The 21,255-nt window shown below is 38.8% G+C and overlaps 1 pseudogene; it reads right to left on the bottom strand.

Moving 5' to 3' along the window:
- Positions 1-16,278: 16,278 nt before the first annotated feature.
- On the bottom strand, positions 16,279-16,407 carry LOC129780818 (U4 spliceosomal RNA; annotated as a pseudogene).
- Between the last annotated feature and the right edge of the window lie 4,848 nt (positions 16,408-21,255).

Here is a 21,255-nt window from a genome sequence, read left to right as displayed (position 1 = left end):
GTCTTATCTACAAACATTTTCATTCTTGTTTCCATCTTTCCCGCCGGTATCTGTGTTTACCGTAGAAGGAGGACCTAGACCAATCGAACGTATTACCGTTCGCCCAAGCTAACTCGAACACAGCCCGCTTGGGTTTGTTTATTGATAGTTGCTATGCTTCTCCTCGCATAGCATTCTGTTTCTACATGTTTCTAGCGCCATGAATCATGCGCGCTCTTATCGCTTGAACACATGCGTTCAGCGTCCTATTTAGTTGCCCAATCTTCATTCGGTTCTTGTTTGTTTTTCTTTTGCCTAGCGAGCTAATCTCGGCGAAGGGAGAAACATGTATTTTGCTGGCTGATTTTATTTGATTTGAATTTAATTAAAATGCGCCTATTGCGCTATAATTTTAATTTATACTTTGCGCCTGATTGTGCTTCTAATTCTACCATCTAAGCGGGTCCGTAACAAACTCAACTAACCTTTCTTGGAAAATTCAATTTTTTTATCCATCGAATCAAGTCACGAAAAAGAAAGAAAGAAAGGAGAAAGGGAATTATCTTACTGGCATTTGTTACGTTCGTTATTAAATCTTTTCGGTTCGATTTTATTATGCACTTGTTTGCGCTTTATGTCCGACCCTTCTGTCTAAGCTGGGTCCGTAACAACGCAATTGTTCGATATATAATTATGCTTCCATTCGCGAAAGCAGAGTTTCTTTCCAGAAAAACAGGCAAGACTGTTTCTTCTGATGGTGGTGTAAGAACTGATTTATTTTGGCTTAAACTTCTTTACTGTCCATATGATAGCCAAAGCCTCCTTTTCCATAGCAGAGTAATTTGATTCCGTTTTATTGAGAGTGCGGCTGGCGAAAGCGATAGGTTTTTCGTTTTTGTGAGAGGACAGCGCCGAGTGCGTAGTTACTCGCATCGGTCGTTAATATAAAAGGGAGTGAAAAGTTAGGATATGCCAGAATTTGGTGAGAAGAAAAAATGTTTTTTAATCTTTTAAAAGCCTCTTGATACTCCTGATCATTTAAGTTTACGTTTTGATCTTTTTTCAGGTATATAGTTAGGGGTTTAGCAATTTTTGAATAGTCTTTGATAAATCTTCTATAATAGCCAGTTAAACCCAAGAATTGTTTGATTTCTTTTTGGGTCTTCGGTAACTGCCATTCTAGTATTTTGTTAATTTTACGTGGGTTTGGTTTGATCCCTTCTTGTGTAATAATGTGTCCCAAAAATTCAGTTTCATGTTTCAGAAACTCGCACTTGTCTAATGTTGATTTAGAGTCCATTGGTATTGGTGACAATGTCTCAAAATTTTTTTTTTTTTTATCCAGTTCATTTATTTGTAAGGCTCAAACGCATAAGCTTTGCGGAGCCGCTAATTTCAAAATTATTTACGTTCAGAACCAGTTTCTGAATGTTTTCTGTATCTGGTGGTTCACGATTTTCGGTTCTTATTCGAAAAGTAAAAGTTTTAAAGTTTTGAGCTTGATAAAGTCCAGGCTCAACAATAATTTCTTCTATATGTTTTGATGGTTTTTCTACGAACCGATCTCCATTTTTATCGCATGGTATAGTGATTAGGTGGTTGAATTGTTCCAACTCGTTTGTAATGTTATGTTTGGAAAATTCAATTGTTTTGCCGTTTATTTCCAGTGTACCAAATTTGTAATTAATTTTCCCATTATATTTTGATAATGTTCTTGAACCGATTAGTCCATCAAAATAAGAGTGAAATTCAAGCTCATATACTAATAAGGGAGGAATTCCATGTAATATTGGTGCTTTTCCTTTTCACTTAGAGTAAAAGAGAGAGAAAAAAGAAGAACTCACCTTTTTTTTACAATCATGTCCTATGGTTCGCGGTGAACGATTCCGGTTTTCCGGATGCCTGCGAGCGGAGGGGTCCTCAACTCCGAACGGCGGATTTAATCCTTCGGCCGTAGATGCTTGCGCGGAACCACTTTTAATACGCTTTTCTTAACGTATTACTTCCACTATTAACACTCGCATGGTCACTTCACACGATTCCGGACGGCTGCGCCAATTATGCTTCCATTCGCGAAAGCAGAGTTTCTTTCCAGATAAACAGGCAAGATTGTTTCTTCTGATGGTGGTGTAAGAACAGATTTATTTTCATTCCGTTTACAATGATGAAACTTATCTTAGAAGGCAAAGCAGAAGGTTTATCCTTACTCATTCTACTTTGCAATTTGCTTTCCCTGTTGGTCTAGCTAGAAAGGTAAACTAATCTCATCTGCCTGCCAGTTTATATTTATATTCTATATTCTATGTACAAAGTTAGCTTACAATTTACCCTATCTGCCTATCTCTATGTTTTTCCTCTTTCCTGTTTCTCTGTAGCCGTTTTATGACCTCGACACAAGTCCTTATCTGTGGCCGCATTTATCGTTCGTCAGTTGCGTTTGCCGCATGGTGTTACTCATGTTTAAATGTTTAGTTAATGGCCAAACATGAATCCGTGGTATCCGCTTTGTCTCCTGGCGATAAATGGTTTTGATGACGTTGGTCGATGCTGGAGGTTCATCTGTGGTGGTGATAACTTGTGTGTGCTCTTGGTGGAGGCAATGATGCAGTGGTCGGTTTCATATAAAATCCTGCATTCTTTAATGGCGCATGAGCCGGCTCATAAACTTGTTTAACTTGATTGGGATTATATGTCACGCCATATCTTATACCTTTAATATATGTGTGCTCACCATCAGATACATAATCATCCTGCTTTGCTAGTCGTGCTTGATATCTGGTGTTTGTGTCAACGTACTCATGATAACTCTGTCGCTGCTGGTCTATTTGCACACGCCCTATAGCGGTTATTAGATCAGCTCGTTTATCTGATCGATCAGGCATTGAATCAGACATTTTGTTTAATGAATTCAGGGATCAGATATCCAGATAAACACCGATACAAGAGTCACTTCTTAATACGTTAATGTGAATTGTTTCAGAAACAATACAGTATAAAAGCAGGAATGACTTCAAGTGGTGATAACTTGTATACGCCAAATTCTTACCCAGTCCAAATCTGTAAGGGATAGAAAATATCTCTCCTTCCTACTCAGATAACCGAAACCGCGTCGGTTATCTGGCTCTTTGGTTGTGGTGTGGGAATTTCCCAACTCTATTCTTATCTCTACGCCACCGCGTAGAATTGCACTAAACATTTGTTTATTTCTTCTCTGCCCTTCGCGTTCATTCCATACGCGATAAGGGCAAGACCTAAGCATATTCACCTCTCGGTGGCCTAAATGGTCTTATCTAACTAAAAAAAAAATGTAATCATTCTTTCCTATGGGCTGTCCTCAACAGGATATTCAGATATTATGATGGAGAGTAATTGCATGAAACAGGAAGCAGGTTTGCGATGCGTTTCGAGTTTTTGTTTGCAGCACAATGGAATCATAAAATAAAATGAATCAATTTCCAGATTGCAGTTTTATTCCAGGTTTTATTCCTGTATATTTTTATCGGCCTTTCACTTAAATACTAGTTTACAATTCTTAACTTAACTCTACACATAATAATTGCTGCTTGTTACTGGGCGGAGCATCGCACAGGGAAATGATGAAAGTGGAAAATGAAAGAGATAGAAGGAGGACGGAGAAATGTTGTTGTGTTTGTAAACGGGTTTCCGCCTTGCTTACACAAACATGACTCAATTAGGTCGAGAAATGAAACTGGTGCTTGCGTCGTGTGACGATTTGTTCACATGACGGTGCAAGTGTCGTGTTTATTTCTTGTTTGGGAAAAGGTTGTTTCTTCGGTCATGAATTGTTTAGTGAGCGACTAATCATTTATGACCTGTGGTTAACGAGGATTTGGGATAATTGCATTTCACTAAGTGTGAAATAAAAGGAAACATTCGTGGTTGAGGGTGTTAAGAAAGGACTTTGAGAAAGGACATATCTGGAAGGCGTAATGCCACATGGGTTTCAAATTACGGTTATTCGTGGTAACACATGTCCTACACGGTTCCCGGACTAAATCGCAGAAGAAAACGACTGCAATAGAAACAACCACTCAGAAAAGTGTAGTAGGCTAGAATATTGTGGCTCAGTATTGTATTTCAAAACAAAAATCAACCGGGCAAACGTAATGCATCAGGCAAATGTATGTTGTCCGACGCTTGCTAAAGCTCGCTTGGACATTGCTAAAGGATTATATCCTATGTTTCAAACTAACCGAGCAATCAGTGGAACACAGGTTTGCGTGAGAGACAGCGCCGCTTCTAACGGCAGGCCGACGATGGAGTCGGATAGCGTCATCTTGGTGGCTTGGGGTGCCTCGATTCCTTATCCTCGTTAAATTACATTGACCTCAGAATAAATTTCGAAAAACGAAAACGAGAAAATAAATTTATAATAGAAATGTGAGGCATTTATACACATAATGTTTTTCCCCGAGCCACAATATTTCTAGCCTACTACACTTTTTGCTAAGCGGTTGTTTCTGTTGCAGTTGTTCACTTTGGCGATTTATTCCGGTCACGGTCCTACACTACACTCTGTCCAATTCCTAAAAGACCATCTCGAATATACTTCGTTGTAACACAAACAGTTAGAATTCAAACAAGATAATTTCACACATTGTCGAATACTTAGAATAAAGTATACTTAATGTCAATTTGGTAGTTTGTTTATTGGGCTTACATATGATAATTTCAGTTGTCCAGTTTTTATAAGACCATTTCAAAATTCATATGGATTATCAATGAAAAATTCAAAACAATCGGTAGATTTGCATGTCAATAATTGGTGAATAACCTAGAAATTCGTGTTGGCATACTTTTTACCAAATTCTACAGAACGGATTTCTCGATATTTTCCCATATCTCCGAAATTGTAACATTGAGTTCATCAAGCGTGGTTTACTGCTTTCCCTCAGCGTAGATTCTGCGCACTAGGAATCGCCAAAGATTTTCAACAGGATTCATGTCTGGAGAGCAAGTCGGCCAGGCAATAAGTCAAGTTTTTGGTCCTTAACACGTTAAGGACCGCACGTTTTGGGGCAAACTTGAACGCTTCATTTGTTCGGATTCCACGAATGAGATCGTTTCCTTCGATGTGGATGAGACGAAGGCGAGCCATCGGTAGGCCTTGTTAGATTGTTGGCAAACCTAGGCCAAACCTAAATTTAACCTTCAAGTGTAGAAAACACGGGTTATTTCGTGATCCATCCGTAACAGACGGAACGCGAAACACGAAAAATCTCGTGGGCGGTCCGCAATGGTTAATCCATTGCTTCATTTTCTTGCTGGTATGACTAGCGTCATTGCGGTAGGAAAGAAGATTCAAGAATTTGTATCTAATCCTTGCTATTCATTTTGAAGTATATGTGAAAGCTATTTTGAGTTTTCCGGTTGCACAGAATCCCGTCCAAACCATGCACGAGCTTCCACCAAAGTTCCTGGTTGGAAAATACTGTTCCTCCTTCCGTAAATCACGCCAGTACTCGTTGAAACCATCAGTACCATCCAAATTGAACTTTTTTTTGACACTGAATATAACCAAGCGTATTTAGAAGTAAAAAAAATGCCGTCTTACATTGAAGAACTTTTCGTTATAACATATAGTGAAATGTATTCTTTCGACAACATTCTTTGTCATGAGTCATGACATACCATGTCCCACTTTCGGTTCATGTGAGCTGTACACTTTCGGCACCCCGGGGTGCTGAAAGTCAAGGGAGTTTCTTTCTGAACAACGACTACATTGGTCAAGATTCGGAATATAACTAAACTTTATTTTAATTAAAATGAATGTTGTAGCTTGTTATGTCAGCACAAGCTTCTTGATTATTTTCGCAGTACTTCGCTGCGTTTGCACAAAATGTGCCCTCCGGCGTTGGTGCATGCGGCATCAGATCACGCTGCTGTTGGTCGAGCGCGCCCCACGCTGAGCCGCTTCCAATTGCTGAAGTCGTTTGGCGTTCCTACGCCAGTGGAAAATTATGATGGCGATAACGATCGCCACGATGAATGCGCCATCCAACGAATACGATGCCGCATCGTGCATCGATATGGTGTTTTCCAACTTATCGCTTCCAAACATTGTTGATTGAAGGTTTAACGTTACTTGATCCAGGACTCCGGGGATCATTACGTTTTATGACTTCTTGGGAAGTCCAAAATTGCTGACGCGTGTTCCCGTTGGTGGGAAATTGAATAATTGGCGAATTGCTTGCATGCGCATGGCTCAAATTATGATGGCGTGGACCGTGCTCCGATTTGGTCGCTTCCCATGGGAAATCGATTGATTATTTTATTACGCGTGTGGCTCCGATTACGGAGTCAATGACTACTCCTGTTCGTGAACACTTCCACCATTTATTTACTTATTACTTATTAAAATTTCTGTCATTTATTCACCTAACAATTCTTATTCCATTGTCAGACTTTGCGCATGTCATGACTCTTGTTTTTTATCTTGAACTACAAAATCGATAGAAGAATGTGACAATACGAGGGATTTTCAAATTCAACATTTTATAAGGTTTCACAATTCATCTGGGGTAGTCGCCCCTTCAGTAGAACTTCATCAGTAATGTTCCGGTTCCGGTGTTCTCTCCAAATTTTGTCGTTACTCAGTATCAGGTATACCAATGTTATACAAATCCTTGTTGCCATGTGGAAATCCTCCTTGATTCGCCATCGATGATACTGGTAGGGTTGGTGATGGAACTCATCCACATTTTCAAATGCGTATTTGAAGACCGAACATGAGTCTCCATTCTGCAGCACTCCAGATGTACTAGCTACTGTTCCGAGCATTTCTCCACTTTCCCATTTGCTTGGTTCATTTCTACATACATCAGAATTACTTTCCCTAGTCAAATTACAAATTTTCAATGTTCGGCATGTGATTGATTTGTCCATAAACTGTTCGATTTTCCATTTTCGCTTTTTAACCTGAGTTTCGTATCGCGAAGAGTCTGGGTAATCCATTTCCATTTCAATGTTTTCATCATCTGGGTGTCAACTGACTCACCCTTGCCCCAGTAGGTAAAATCACCATACACCTTGCGCAAGTATGATTTGGGTTGTTCCTTTACTTCCAATTTGGGTGATGTTTTACTTTTAGTTTTCTCGGTTTTCTCAGAGGACTTCTTCAATGTTTCTTCTTCGTCAACATATGTGGACTCGGGATCGGTCTTATCCTTGATATCGGTCTCCAATTGGTCCTGATTGGATTCCTCTCCATTGACAAACGGTGATCCTTTTCTCATGGATTCGGAGTTCTGTTCAGTGATTGTTGCTAAAACAGAGTTATCATTTTCTGAGTTCGCAGCCCATCCCTTCGGCAATGTCGCTGCAAAACTTATCTGTATTTCCCCTTTGCTGGATCGATTTATGTTCTGCTACTATATTTTCAGGAGTTGTTCTTTCAGAACATCTACTTTTTGTGTTTTCGATTAGCGCATCGATTGTGCTAATTTCATTCGGTAATCCTAAACGTGCTTTACCTGTTAGTCGCGTTCGTAAAAATTTGATAGCGACTGTAAGATGTTCCGGCTGCGTAAATTATTTTAAAAGGTAAGCCGAATCGACAAATGCATTTTAACTATCGGGCGATCCGTCGTATGTTTGGAGGATCGCCGTCACTGTTTTAAGATCAAATTGTGTAGCCATGATGGTGGGCTCTGCTCCTTTGCTCCTTTGGATGGCTGTTCGTGCTACGGTTTTAAATGTTAATTTTTGTTTATATAATGCAGGCGTTTGTTCAAGAATTTTTATACCTTCTTGGTGCCTTATTTGTAAAATTTCGTATTTTTCGACTTCTAAATTCCTATCCTTCAATGCTATTTTTGTTTTATATTTTCGTAAGGTTTCTTTATATTCTGATATGAAGTTATTCAGTATTTCCGTTTTTTCTACTATGCCGTTAAGCAGTCTTGGCCTTTTTTTAATTTTTCTTTAGGTTAGAATGTTCCTGTGTGATGGTCGCTTCTATCTCTCGAAGCCTATTCATTTACTTAGAATTAATTTCTTTCATAATCACTAATGCGAATAAAGTGAATAAATGGATCTATTTTTCATGTCATTTTCTCTTTGTAATTTTAATTATAAGTTAAAAAATCATTTTGTTACAGTTATTTATGTTCGAATTTCTCTCTGTAATTTCTTCCATGTTAGGGGATGGCTGCAATTGTTTGTGCCGCCTTCAAAGCCTCCGCGCGTGCACATGTTTTATACATTTTATACAATTTGATTAAACTAGCTACTATTGGGATCGCCAAAATCACCCATAGTATAATTTCCTGATTCGCTTGCATTTCTGTAGCGTAGCGTTTAGCTTACCTGTGTTATGATGAGAGTTGCTAGAGAAGAAAGCGGAAAAGTCTTAGACACGGATGTTAATGTGGTATGCGGAAAAGTGGTTATGCTTGTTGTCACGTTTTGCGGCTTTTGAAGACTGTTTCATACATCTTATCGGCCCGTAACTGGATCCTATCTACGCTAAGCCCACTCACACCATCCACTGTAGTTTTCTATTATCAAAACCGATTGGAATACTTACCTCCGTATTGCTTCGTATCCACGGATCCCAACTGTACTGCAAACTTCTCGCTACAGTCGATATGAAATTGAATCGGCAGCAAGGATGCAAAATTTCGAAAGAACATGTTGAAATCGAAAAGCAATTTTTATCAGTGCAAAATATCTCCACCGGCATTCTTCACTTCTTTCTATCGCGGTGCCGCTGTGCCTATGACCGCTGGCTCACCATCTCGTTTGTTTTGATATAGTTTTCGTTCCATCAACAGAAATATCAGTTCATTCTCGATGTCAGTGAATGCTCAAGCCGAAAATATCACCTTTCATTGCGTCCTGGTGAAATTTTCGTTGGTCATACACCCATAAACTCAGCACTCAAATGTGCCGTTGCCCATCGATGTGTGTGTGCAATAAGCGGCACAAAAATGGGACCGGGGCTAGAAACATACCAGTGTAACGGACCGAGCGGTCTGGGGCACTTTTCTTTTTTGTTCTATCGAGAGAAACAACTGTTCTCCTCGATGTTCAACTATCAACTGCTTTATTTTTCTTTTCTAATCCTCGATCCCTCTAACGCCCTATCTCAAGACCACATGCATGGTGCGTGGGAAACATTTTTATTTATGCTCGAACATCCTATCGTGAACTTATCTCTATCGTAAAACTAGACCACACGCAAGGATGGTGCGTGGGAAATGTATGTTTATTCTTTTCTCGGTAATAAACTTGAATCTGTTATTCTGGGGTCGCTGCATCTCCCCCTACTCAACGAGTTTTAGGGGAAACTAAAAGAGTTTCTCCTAAATTTGGTTCGTGAGGCTGGTTCTCCTAAATGTTTGCTAATATACTGACATATATATTTTTTTGTAAATGTTGTAAATGTTTTGCTTGTAAATATTTCCTTTCTATAAGTATGTATAATCGTAAAAAAAAAATATATTCTAGAGTGTCATAATGTCTATCTATATATTTATGTATCTTTTGACTTTTTTTTTTTATTATTATTATTATTATTAGATGTATAGAATTGAAAGAAAAGTGCAAAACCTCTTTGTTCACAAATGTTTTCGATATATTTTAGTTTCTTCCTCGAGATGAAATCTTTTCGTACTGCTGCTTACTTGAATCGTAATGTTGCTTCATTCTGTTGCGTTTTCGTCGTTCTTGGTTTTCTCTTCTTTGAGTGGTTGCACGTCTTCCGCTGTGACTTATCAATTGGTTAGTCTCTGATACCAGGTGTGGGTTGCTGTTTGCTTCCTTCCGCGTTGCGTTATCCGTCTCCTCCGTCTTGATCCACTGTTGCGTGTTTCTGGGTTCCATTCCTGAACAACGTTTTCCACGACCCTCGAATTGCTTATTGTTGTTTTTGCTCCGTCGTCTCACCGCACCCAACACCATTGACAATCGACCTTCCGCATGACTCGTCGTCCATCCATCCTGACCAATCCAGCTGGGATGCCGAATCATTCCTCTTGCCTTGCCTGGCCACGTCTCGCACCTTGTCCATTTCCGTCGTTCCAGTCTGATCATTTTGATTTGTATACTTATTCTTTATACACATTTTTTTTTTTGAATACATCGTTTTTTTTTAATACATTTTTGTTTTCGTTTTTCTTTTCTTTTGTTTGTTACACATTTTCAAATTTCATTATACTTCTTTTCATATTTGTAACTTTTTAGCAAAAATTCAATTAAATTTTCAAAAAGTGTTCAGCATATACATATTTTACTTTTTAATGCTTCCATTTTTTTTATTCTCTTAATGTCATTGTTTTTTTTTTTTTTGTTTATATAAGAGTGTTGCAATTGTTTTTCGTGCAATATCTTTCAACAATTTTTTTCTTTCACATCCATTCCGTCCCTACCATTACATTCTTACCATTCCTCTGTTGACCTCTCACACTCTTTCATGGAGGGATAGGGGACGTCACTCCTTTCCAGTCCTGAAAATAAACCGTGGTTGCGGTCTCTCCCCCCTCCTTTTGTAGGTCCTAGGTGGGATCTGTGAAAATACTTAGAACTTTATTTATTATGGGTATATAAAAATAATTTGTTTTTCCTAATATCTTATTTTAATCTTGTTTCGTATTTTTTTTTTCATTCACATTCCGGGGCGCGCCTCCCTTGTCCATTCATTCTGTATTTTCTTATTTATGCTCCTTACACAATGTACACCCTTTTATAAAAAGTGATTCAGAAAACAAGTGAAAGAAAAATTACACGCTTCACATACACACACACACAATCGATAATAACCTTTTCCTGAATATTATTTAATATTTCACTTCCTATATAGTATCAATGTAATTCACTCATGCATCATTCACTCATACTGGGACGTCTCCCTTGTTTTGAATTACTCAAACATCTCATTCATCATCTCATTGAAACAATTAAAATATTCTTGTGTGTATTATTATTATTACAATTTTTCAAATGTTCCTCAAAATATTTTCATTTGTATCTTGCTGCCTTGAAATTTTTTTCTAAGTTCGTTTTACTCATTTGTTTTATCGATTAATCCTACTTTATTTTTTTCTTTATCGTTTACTTTCCATACTTTCATGCATCATAAACTTTTTGATATATATATTTCTTTTCTCTACTTGTACATTTTTTTTTCTTTATGTTTAACCTTTGTTTCTCTCTCTATCTTCTTTTATTCTTTCTTCTTTATTTTCTTCATTTTCGTTCATATTTTATTTTCCCCATTTAATTTCCCGTGGATTTTTCTTCTTTAAAAAAAACTTCATTATTATCTTCTCATTTATCTATCTCTTCTTTTATTTCATTACTATCTTCCCATTTATCTATCTCTTCTTTGATTTTATTATCCTTATTTTATTCATTTATCTTTCACGCATATGTATATATATATATATATTTTTTTTTTTTTTTACGGTATCATTGAATCGTTGTAACCATGACAGACATAGGCAAACTATTCTGGTTTTCTAGCCCTTCGGTACGTCAAAAAACGATATGAGTTCCCTAATAATAAAAGTATGAAACGTCGCATTGACGGACTCATTAATTGTTATAAATTAGCTATCAGTACCACAACAATAATACGTTAATGCTCTTCTTCGTTTGAATTCCTTTCTGATTTTTTTTTCAGACACATTCTCTGTTCTATATTTTTTTCAGACTCCTGTATAACTTTATTCTTTATCCTCTTACTATTTTTTTTTTCAATCCCCATCAAATTACTTTTTCTTTCCTTATTCTTCGGCGTCTTTTTATTTCCAATATATATATAAATATTTTTAAAGTATGTTGTGAATCGTGGCTACCCTTACAGAATATAGCTATTCTGGTTTTCCAGCTCCTCGGTACATTCAAAGACGTTCTGCATAAAAAGTAATAAATTACTTAGGATGCTGTCTTGATGGACGCATTGATTGTTAGAAATTGGCTGTAAGTAACCCGATTTTACATTTTTTTTTCATTTGTTTTATTATTCTTTTTATCATATTTTCAAATTTGCATACATCCTTAAGTAGGGAAAAATAGTGCTATGAGCTTTAATATACCTTCGATCTTTCATTATATATTTTCGAATATCTCACTTTCATTTCCTTTTTCTTATTAATTTTGTTAACAATTTCGGGATTACTCTCTATTTCAATTTTTTCATCATCATTAATTTCATGGTTCTTCACAATTTCTCTATCGGATTTGTTTCTCCTGTTTAAACTTGCGTTATGTTCCTCCGTATTGCCCTTAGATTTTTTAATTTCATTCTTTGTATTCAGTTTCTTTCTTTGTTTATTAGACTGTTTGACATAGCGTGTCCTTGTTCTTGTTCTTGTTGTATTATTAAGATCTAACTTTCTTGCACAACATGAAATTTCTCCTCTAAAGCAACAGAAAAAAAATGCTAAAACACCTCCTATAATTGCTATGGTAGAAAATGTGAACCATGGTTTTTCCAAAGGAGCATAAATAATATTTTCTAATATAGTTTTTTGGCTTTTTACTTCGTTGACATCTATACCCATGTTGAACAGTTTCTTCTTACTAATAAATTGAAAGATTCCGTCACTGTTATTGAGTATCGGGACATTATTGAATTCATGTTTATTTATAGTGAAATTGATGAAATCTAATTCCATTTCATGTGCTATTATTATTTGATTTTCGGATTCTTCGTAAAAATAATATATCTCGACATTTTTAGTCGCTAATTTCATATGCGAGTTCAATTTGATTGTTCCCGATCCAGAAATCGTTACTACCGTGGTGTTAGAACCATGGGTTATATTTAATTTAATTGGTTGTGGTGCTATATACATCCACTCATTATGTGTCATAGTATTTAGCCAAATTTCGTGCGAAACTTTCAGCACTCTGGTTTCGCATCTTTTTGAGTTGTTTCTGAAGAATAATTGCGTAAGACAGTGCTCACTAGCTATCAAATTTTCCTGCGCTTCGTTAATGTCGCATAATTTAACATTTCCTAGATTTCTACAGGCTGTAAAATCGTTTTCTTTTATCACAAAACCCATTTTTGATTTTTCGTTCGTGATCATTACATTATTTTCGAAATGAATCAATGTCATGATTTGATCCTTTACTCCTGGTAATACCATCCCATAAAATGCTTCAAAAGCATCTTTCGATACTAAAGGAACTTGCAACCTAACGATTATTTCAAATTTATTGGTTAAAACGAAGTCGTAGTTCATTTTATTTAATATTTCCTCAAATATAGCTCCATTTTGTTTCCTTGGAAATCCTATATTTCTATGGAACAGGCTTTCATGTTCTTCGAGTTTAATGAAAAATTGCGAGGGTTCAATGATCTCTGCTAATTTATTCACACTCAGATCGTTCTTCATCAGAATGTCTAGTATAATTTCTTGCCTTTCTTTAATCGTGCTCAGTAGCTCCTCCATCCACATGCCCAGTTCTATTAATTCCGTTTCAATAGTTAACATTTGTTTAATTCCTTTGGTAAAATTCAGACCCTTTTCTATATCTAGCTGGGTAGTTTTAATATTTTTTTGTATCCATTTGAGTTTTCCATCCACCTGTGTGGAAGCATTGTTCAGTAACTCGTACATGGAATCTACTACCATCGTCTGTTTGTTCAAATTGTCTTTTAAATGCTCCTCATTTTTTCTTAACCGATCGAAATCCTCATCTACTCTAGATCTATCCTCTGAATCCATGACACCCAAATATTTCCAAATTCCTCTGTTTGTTCTGCGAGGAAAAAATCCCTTTATAAATTTTTGCTTCGAATTAAGTTTCTGTATGATTCTTTCCAAATTATGGCTCATACGATTACATTTTACTGTCGTCAACTGAGCCGATAATTCTTCGCAAGCATCTTTGTATAAATTCAAACCATTTTTAACAAAATTGGCCAAATTGTTTAAATCATTGACTTCTAACATTACAAGGAGTATTAAGGTAATGTTAGAAGTCAATGATTTAAACAATTTGGCCAATTTTGTTAAAAATGGTTTGAATTTATACAAAGATGCTTGCGAAGAATTATCAGCTCAGTTGACGACAGTAAAATGTAATCGTATGAGCCATAATTTGGAAAGAATCATAGAGAAACTTAATTCGAAGCAAAAATTTATAAAGGGATTTTTTCCTCGCAGAACAAACAGAGGAATTTGGAAATATTTGGGTGTCAATGATCCTTGTAAAACGAGAACGTCATTTAGTTTTTTTGTTATCAATTTTGGGTTTTCTTCTGCGCTGTACCCTATTCCGCTGAGGAAAACACATATAAAAAATACTCCGGATATCATCTTCTCTGCTTCGACCACTCGTGTAACCAATATAGACCTCTTTTAAAAAAATACTTGCAAACACACGCACCTTTCCGATAAGGAAACTTTTTTTTTATATCACTACCATATGCGGAACACAATAATTGTTCCTACTCGCTCAAATAATTGGCTGTCCACCGTGATTATTTCAAAAACTTTACAAAATAAACTCCACACTTCACCAGTCAGAAATGTCCTTTTTGCAGCTTTACCGCTGTCACCACTTGTAACGGACCGAGCGGTCTGGGGCACTTTTCTTTTTTGTTCTATCGAGAGAAACAACTGTTCTTCTCGATGTTCAACTATCAACTCCCTTATTTTTTCCTTCTCTAATCATCGATCCCTCTAACGCCCTATCTCTAGACCACATGCATGGTGCGTGGGAAACATTTTTATTTATGCTCGAACATCCTATCGTGAACTTATCTCTATCGTAAAACTAGACCACACGCAAGGATGGTGCGTGGGAAATGTATGTTTATTCTTTTCTCGGTAATAAACTTGAATCTGTTATTCTGGGGTCGCTGCAAGATCTCCCTCCCCTGCTCAGACAACCGAGCCGTGGTTTGTCTATCTCCAATTTCTATCCGCTTGTTTTGCGGTCCTTCGCCCTCACTTAGAGGGTTCAATAAAATTCGGCTGCCTGATAATTCTTACCCGCCTGTTCTGAGCGGTTCTAATCTTATCTACCAGCGTGAGAATTTCGGTTTCTCTTCCTCCACTACGCCACCGCGTAGAGTCCCAAACAAACATATGCCCTATTTTGCGTGCGTCATAAATTTACGCCGCTTATCGCTTAAACGCATGCGTTTAGCGTCCTATTTGGTCTTCGGCCCTTCGCTCTCATGCGATAAGGCGCGAGACCATGCGGTTAGCAATTAGACTTTGCCTTCCGCACGGAAACCTAAACAAACATCATCTTGCACGCTCTTTTGGTTTCTTCGTCCTCATGCGATAAGGAATGAACTTGGCTAATTGCCGTCATTAAATATTTATTTTTGTCTGGCTCCCTATCTGGGCTGCACTTGATCAAACTAGCACCCCTTGGGTGGCCCGGTGCTCTCGCTTGGGTCTTATCTAAACTCATAAAGCTCGGATGTAAAAACATCTGGCACGGTAATCTTGTTGGAAGCTAAAGATGGAAAGAGAAACAGTCCCTTTTCGCTGGTATTGATTTTTATTTGCGCCTGTGGCTGCAGGGTATCGTGCTGATTACGCTGGAGGAAAGATCCTCTCTGGAGCCACCAAATGTGGCTGCAGGGTATCGTGCTGATTACGCTGGAGGAAAGATCCTCTCTGGAGCCACCAAATGTGGCTGCAGTTCGAGATCGTGCTGATGACACGAAGGGAAAGCCCTTTACTGGACGCTATGTGGTAGGCCAGATCACGTAGAGCGCATAACGAGTATGCGCCTACTGGTGCGATCCGGTAGTACCGCGTCACTTGGGAGTTTGGCCGGGCGGAGCCAAGGGAAGGAAAAGGGAGAGGAAGGGTGGTTGGAATTTCGGATCTTTGGAGGAGGGGTGTTCAATACTTACCAGCGCTTGTTGCGCTGGGATCTGCCGGCGATGATGTCCAGGGTTGTGATACGTTTATGACAAAAAAGAGGGGTTCGGTACTTCGCCACGACGCTCCTACGTCCGTGGTATGGTTGAGAGTGTCCAGTTGAGAGTGCGTTTATTCTGTTCAAGTTTTCTCTTATATACAGACATTGCCTTCTTATCTACCCCAGAAGGGCGTAGCATAAGAGAGAGAAAATTACAATTATTTATTCTAAGCCAGACGGGCGAACGAGGGATGATTATTAACACGCTCGCAGGCGTGTTATCTTTTCCTCTCCGTTTTATTACTTAGTGTCCTAGCTCGGAGATAGGCTCCGTTTATAGCACCCATAGTGCTCTCTTTTTGGGATTTCTCCCGTCCTTCGGTATTTACGATCGGAGATAGGCTCTGATCGTAAACACATTACGTCGTTTTGCTTATTTTTGTTTTGTTCTCCTTCCCGGCGGGTTATCGCTGGCCGGAGGAGTTTTATGATATTTAGGTTTTCAGCTAGCAATAATCGCACTTCGGAAAAACCTCATTAGTTACGATAAAGCCACTGCGCAAGCTATTCTGTGTATTTAGGATAGAGCGCGATCTAAGCATCCGCTCTATCGTTCTCGCCATGAATCACGCTCTAAAGGCATGATCCGTGCGGCGACATACCGGCCCTCGTAAATCGCGTAAGGCAGATTTACCAATTGAGCTACGCCGCATCTGTTTCTAATAATTTTTTCTTCTATGCTTCTGATGCTGTATCTTTTATTACTGTATAATTCGCAATTGTTTCATCTTATATTCTCTTTTCAATATTATGTTTTTCTTACATTCAATTTCCTAACCTGAAGTTATACAATGCAATTCGTTTGCTATGAGCGGATGACTTCCGTTTATTCTTCATACATGGTGTGTTATAAATTCATTCTTTGCTTCGTTACAATTTATTAGCCACTTTGCCTTCAGATTCATTTACAATGCAAATCCTATTCATTTTAGCTTTGTGTTACACTTCATTTTACTCTCGCAGGAGTATTCAATTTTCAAATTCAATACTTCTTCTATCCATAGAAGAGTCTTCAACTTTATGTACTTTAATAGCCATACAACGGCGCCTAATTGCTTCTTTCACTGAACAAATTATATTTTTTTTTTTTACTATTACATTAGACGACATATCTTCTCGTCAGTTTATGCAACCCTTTGTTGCTTATATTTCTTATTCATTGTCAGATTCCTCATTTTGACTACAATTATTTCATATTCAATTATTTTCTTCTATTTTACATTTTGTGTACTTATGGTCTAACAGAGTTTTAAATCACTTTTTCTCTTCAATTCTTCGGCATGCCGCCTTGCTTCATTGAACGTCCCTCCAATGCTTGGTTTTAAAGCGCTGTGTCTTCTAATTGTTGCCGGTTCAATAGGTTGTCCATTCGGATATGGACATCGGGTCCTGCTGTGGCTCTGGATCTGGTGCAGCATCTTCGTCTGCAGCAACGTAGATAAATGATCCCGATTATAATCATTAGTATGCTTACGAAAAGGGCGGCGTTCCTCCAAAGATACTTCGATTTCGGATGGAAGGGATCCAAACTGTTGTACACGGTTATCATAGCGTTGTTATCGTAGGGATTATCGGGCTTCGGCTCCACCACATCTTTTACGGTGTCATTGAATTCGTCCAATAGGTGATCGGCCACCTGGTATTTAGATTTGAAGTATGTTGCAATCTTCTTGTTCATGCCATTTAAACTTGCATGTATCGTTTTGTTGTTGGATTGTATACGGCAATCTGGCTGGAGAGTTACTACTGCTGCCTCATAAGGTGGTGACATTACCACGTTGTCGCAATGTATAACTATTGCCTTTGTATCGGATGCATAGTATAAAACGGTATTAGGAGTGGACAGTGTCTCCATCATAGCGTAAGGCGTGGTTAACAGTTTTGTTGCACATTTGCGGGTACTTGCGATATGCAGTATGACAGCCGCTACGCAATCCACTTCCTTACTCAGTTCTGGTTGAACCGTAATTAAATGCGTATCATTCAGTTTTGTTAGTTCGATCGATGGGTAGAAGAAGTCTTGGTTGTGGCCTACCGCGATGCGATCATGTTCTGTTACAATAATTGAGCCATTCTCAGCCCGTGGGATCGGTATTATCTTAAATACCTCGAACTCAACTTTGTTGATGACAACACTCGTCATGGTAATTATGAGGGAGCCGTTGACTACACGCGTGTTGTATTTTACGGCTGATGGGTGATCCAGGACAATGTAACCAGTTGGCAACGCTTGTGAAATGTTTTTTCTGGTTTGGGCTAGTTCGTCGACGGACAAAGGAAACGTTCGAACTTTCCTATATCTATTCAATGTTCCATCGATAACTTCTCGTGCCAATATCGTGGTTTCTAACATCGTTGTTCGTAACCTTTGAACCTTATCCGCAGAATATAATTGTTTTAATTGAGTCATGTCTTTGTACAATTTATAGTATCTCTCGTTAAGCTGTTCTCCCATTTTGGACGCCTTGGTATTCATTTTTACCATTGACTCCGATATTTGGTGAATTTTTTCGTCTTCATGAACCCTCATTGCCTGTAGCTCGTTTTCCATATCGTCGCTACCAAATATTAAGTCCGCCAAAAAACCGAAGAACCCTCTGCTTCGTTTAGTTCTCGTTGTCTGCTTGATCTCATCAATCGCATCATCGCATAAACGTTCAACAGATGTTGCAATTTGCTCTAGGAGAGAGTCTTCGATGACAAACTCCATGTCTTTCATCGCTACTGTCACATTATTCCGTATCGAGTTAATTACTTCAATGTCTTCATCGGGCACTACGTTGGTTTGTATATTTGTTTGCCATATGCCTCTATGTAATAAGCACGTTCCTTCGTGGTCGAACATTAGACCGTCTTTGTCAACGGGTTTTATGGATATAGCGTTGATCAACGTGAACGACATTACGAACAACATCATTATTTTCAATATACGTGAGATGTTGAACCAAGATTTAGAAATGCCTTTTGTTGTAGTCTTATTTCTACGTCTTTTTTTTCGCGTTGATTTTTTTGATTTATCTTCGGTCGAGGTTATCAGCATTACGTTGTTAGAACTCGCGGTGGTATACTTGTTGACCGGTTCTAAGGGCAAGGGGTTGTCGTTGACTCTTATTGGTTGTCTGATGCTAAATTCATCGATTGAGAAGTGCGCAGCCATCATATCTCGTAGTTCTTTATCGTGTTGCAATAGTTCATGATCGTTTTGATAAATTGATCTGACATTACCGAAAATAAACCATCCAAGCTTACTTCGGACTGCTATTGGGTCATTGTCACTTCCCCTTCTTGTTTCCATGGCGGTAAGCAAATGGCTTTGATTCAGCCCTATGAGAATTGTTGGCCTTGCAAGCTCGTAGCTTTCGATCGGAAGGTTTTCCAAATGCGGATATTTTGTAGCCATTGCTTTGTAGTTCATTGTCTGAGTCGGAAGTTGTAAGTTTTTAATGGTTCTTACACCGTCAAGTCGGTACGACCTTCTGGACGACCCCTGAATGCGAACTTGTACTTTTCTACTGTTCAGCTCGTTTCGAGACACGTCCTGTGTCCATTTTAATTGTAGTGGTTCTTCTCTGCCGTATAGGTCCAAGGAGTTTGCCATTTCCTCATCTAGCAATGTCAGGGAAGACCCTGTGTCTAGGAAGGCATATGTATCGACTGAATGCCTTCCGTGTTGAAGTGTTACTGGAATCACCTGGTAGTATATCTCGTTTGCTGAGGACTTGTGAATATTGCAGTTGGCTTCAAGCGGAACTGTAGCGGACGTATTACGAGGTGTTGGTTCCATGTCTGGATTCGAGTGTAACATTCTGTGGTGGTGCTTGTTACATCCACTCAAGCCGCACCTCCTAGATCGTCTGCAATCTTTAACCATATGTCCGGTGCCTAGACATCCGAAACATATTTTACATTGTACTGCCAATCGACATCTTTTTTGGATGTTGGAGTTCTTAAATTCCGTGCAATCGAAGATTTTATGGTTATTCGAGCAAACCGGACATTTCATGCGTGGCATCTCTTGATGGACATGTATCTGGCTTCTAACTGTAGAAGGTAGAGGAGAAGCCATATTCCTCATTATTTTGGCGTGAGGTTTCAGCCAGTTACTCATTTCTTCTAAAGATGGGGCATCACCAGTCGTCGTTCTATGGCGTGTCCATTCTATTTGCAGGTTATAAGGTAGTCTCTTAACTAGGTCTTCTATTAACCTCGCATCTAGTAGGTAACCTCTTTGATTTATGATCGTCATGTTTGCCACCATATTTTCTAAAGCATCTGACATTTCGATTATTATTGATCTACTTTCTCTTTTAAGCTTCTGTAGATCGTGCAGTAGTTCCTCATATATGAATTTAGGGTTTCCGAAATTTTCCTCTAGTCTCTCTATTATACTCGGAACATTTTCCGAGTTTATAAATAGTTGCTGCACGCTTCTAGCTGCGCGTCCTTCAAGGGCAGCTTCAAGTCTGGAGAGATTTTCATGATTGGAAAACGCACATTCTCTCGTGCTGACTTCGTAGATCCTTTTGAATTTAGCCCAATCTTTGGGCGACCCGCAGAATTTTGGCAAGGGAGTCAAAGCTTGCCTCTTCATTAGAATCGTAAAATCTCCATGCTGTGGAGCTGGCATCATTGCACTCTGCTCCCAGCCAATTGATGGACCGGATCTCATTGGTAGTGGTGTTTGAATCGTTGCTCGGTCACGTTGTTGCCCGGAGATATTGATTAGGGGTTCAGTTGACTGCGCTTGCGCCGGAGAGCATGGTAATTCTGTTTGTCGCTGTGTTGCTATTGTCGTTGCGCCCACGACTAAAGCGTTGAGTGATGCCTGCATTGTTACTATTTCCTTTTTTAATGTGGTTATGTTGTTGCGTTCGCTAACATGCATCTCAGCTAGTTGTGTAACTAGATTCGTCAGCTCCTCTATCTGTTTTTGTTCCCTCGAATTAGTTGAGGGATGAGACGCTGCAGGTGCCTGTGCCTTTCCCTCACTTTCGTTTGTTTTGGTAGGGGAACAAAGCGAGCATACTAAATAGGTTTCCTCTTCAGTGGGTGTATGTCCTACACAGGAATGATGATAATTCCTTTTGCACTGTCTGCATTGGACCAGATTGTCTAGTTCAATTTTCTTGCCACATGCATCACAGCACGGGCGTGATGATCTCGTAAAGCTTGATATCATTATTCCTGAGTGAGGAGCCTGGTTGCCGTCACTCGATGTTTAAACTGTGTTATAATGCGCAAGTGGCGAGGCGCCTGGTTGCCTTCGCCTTGTCTTAAACCAAGCGTGGCGCCTAGTTGCCTACGCTGATTTCAAACGTTGCACAATATTCGTCTTCCGGCCCTCGTGACCGGATT

This window comes from Toxorhynchites rutilus, chromosome 3, assembly GCF_029784135.1.
Source record: "Toxorhynchites rutilus septentrionalis strain SRP chromosome 3, ASM2978413v1, whole genome shotgun sequence".
Classification (NCBI taxonomy): Eukaryota; Metazoa; Arthropoda; class Insecta; order Diptera; family Culicidae; genus Toxorhynchites; species Toxorhynchites rutilus.
Note: the sequence above shows the minus strand (reverse complement) of the source record. Positions and strands in the feature narration are given on the sequence as shown.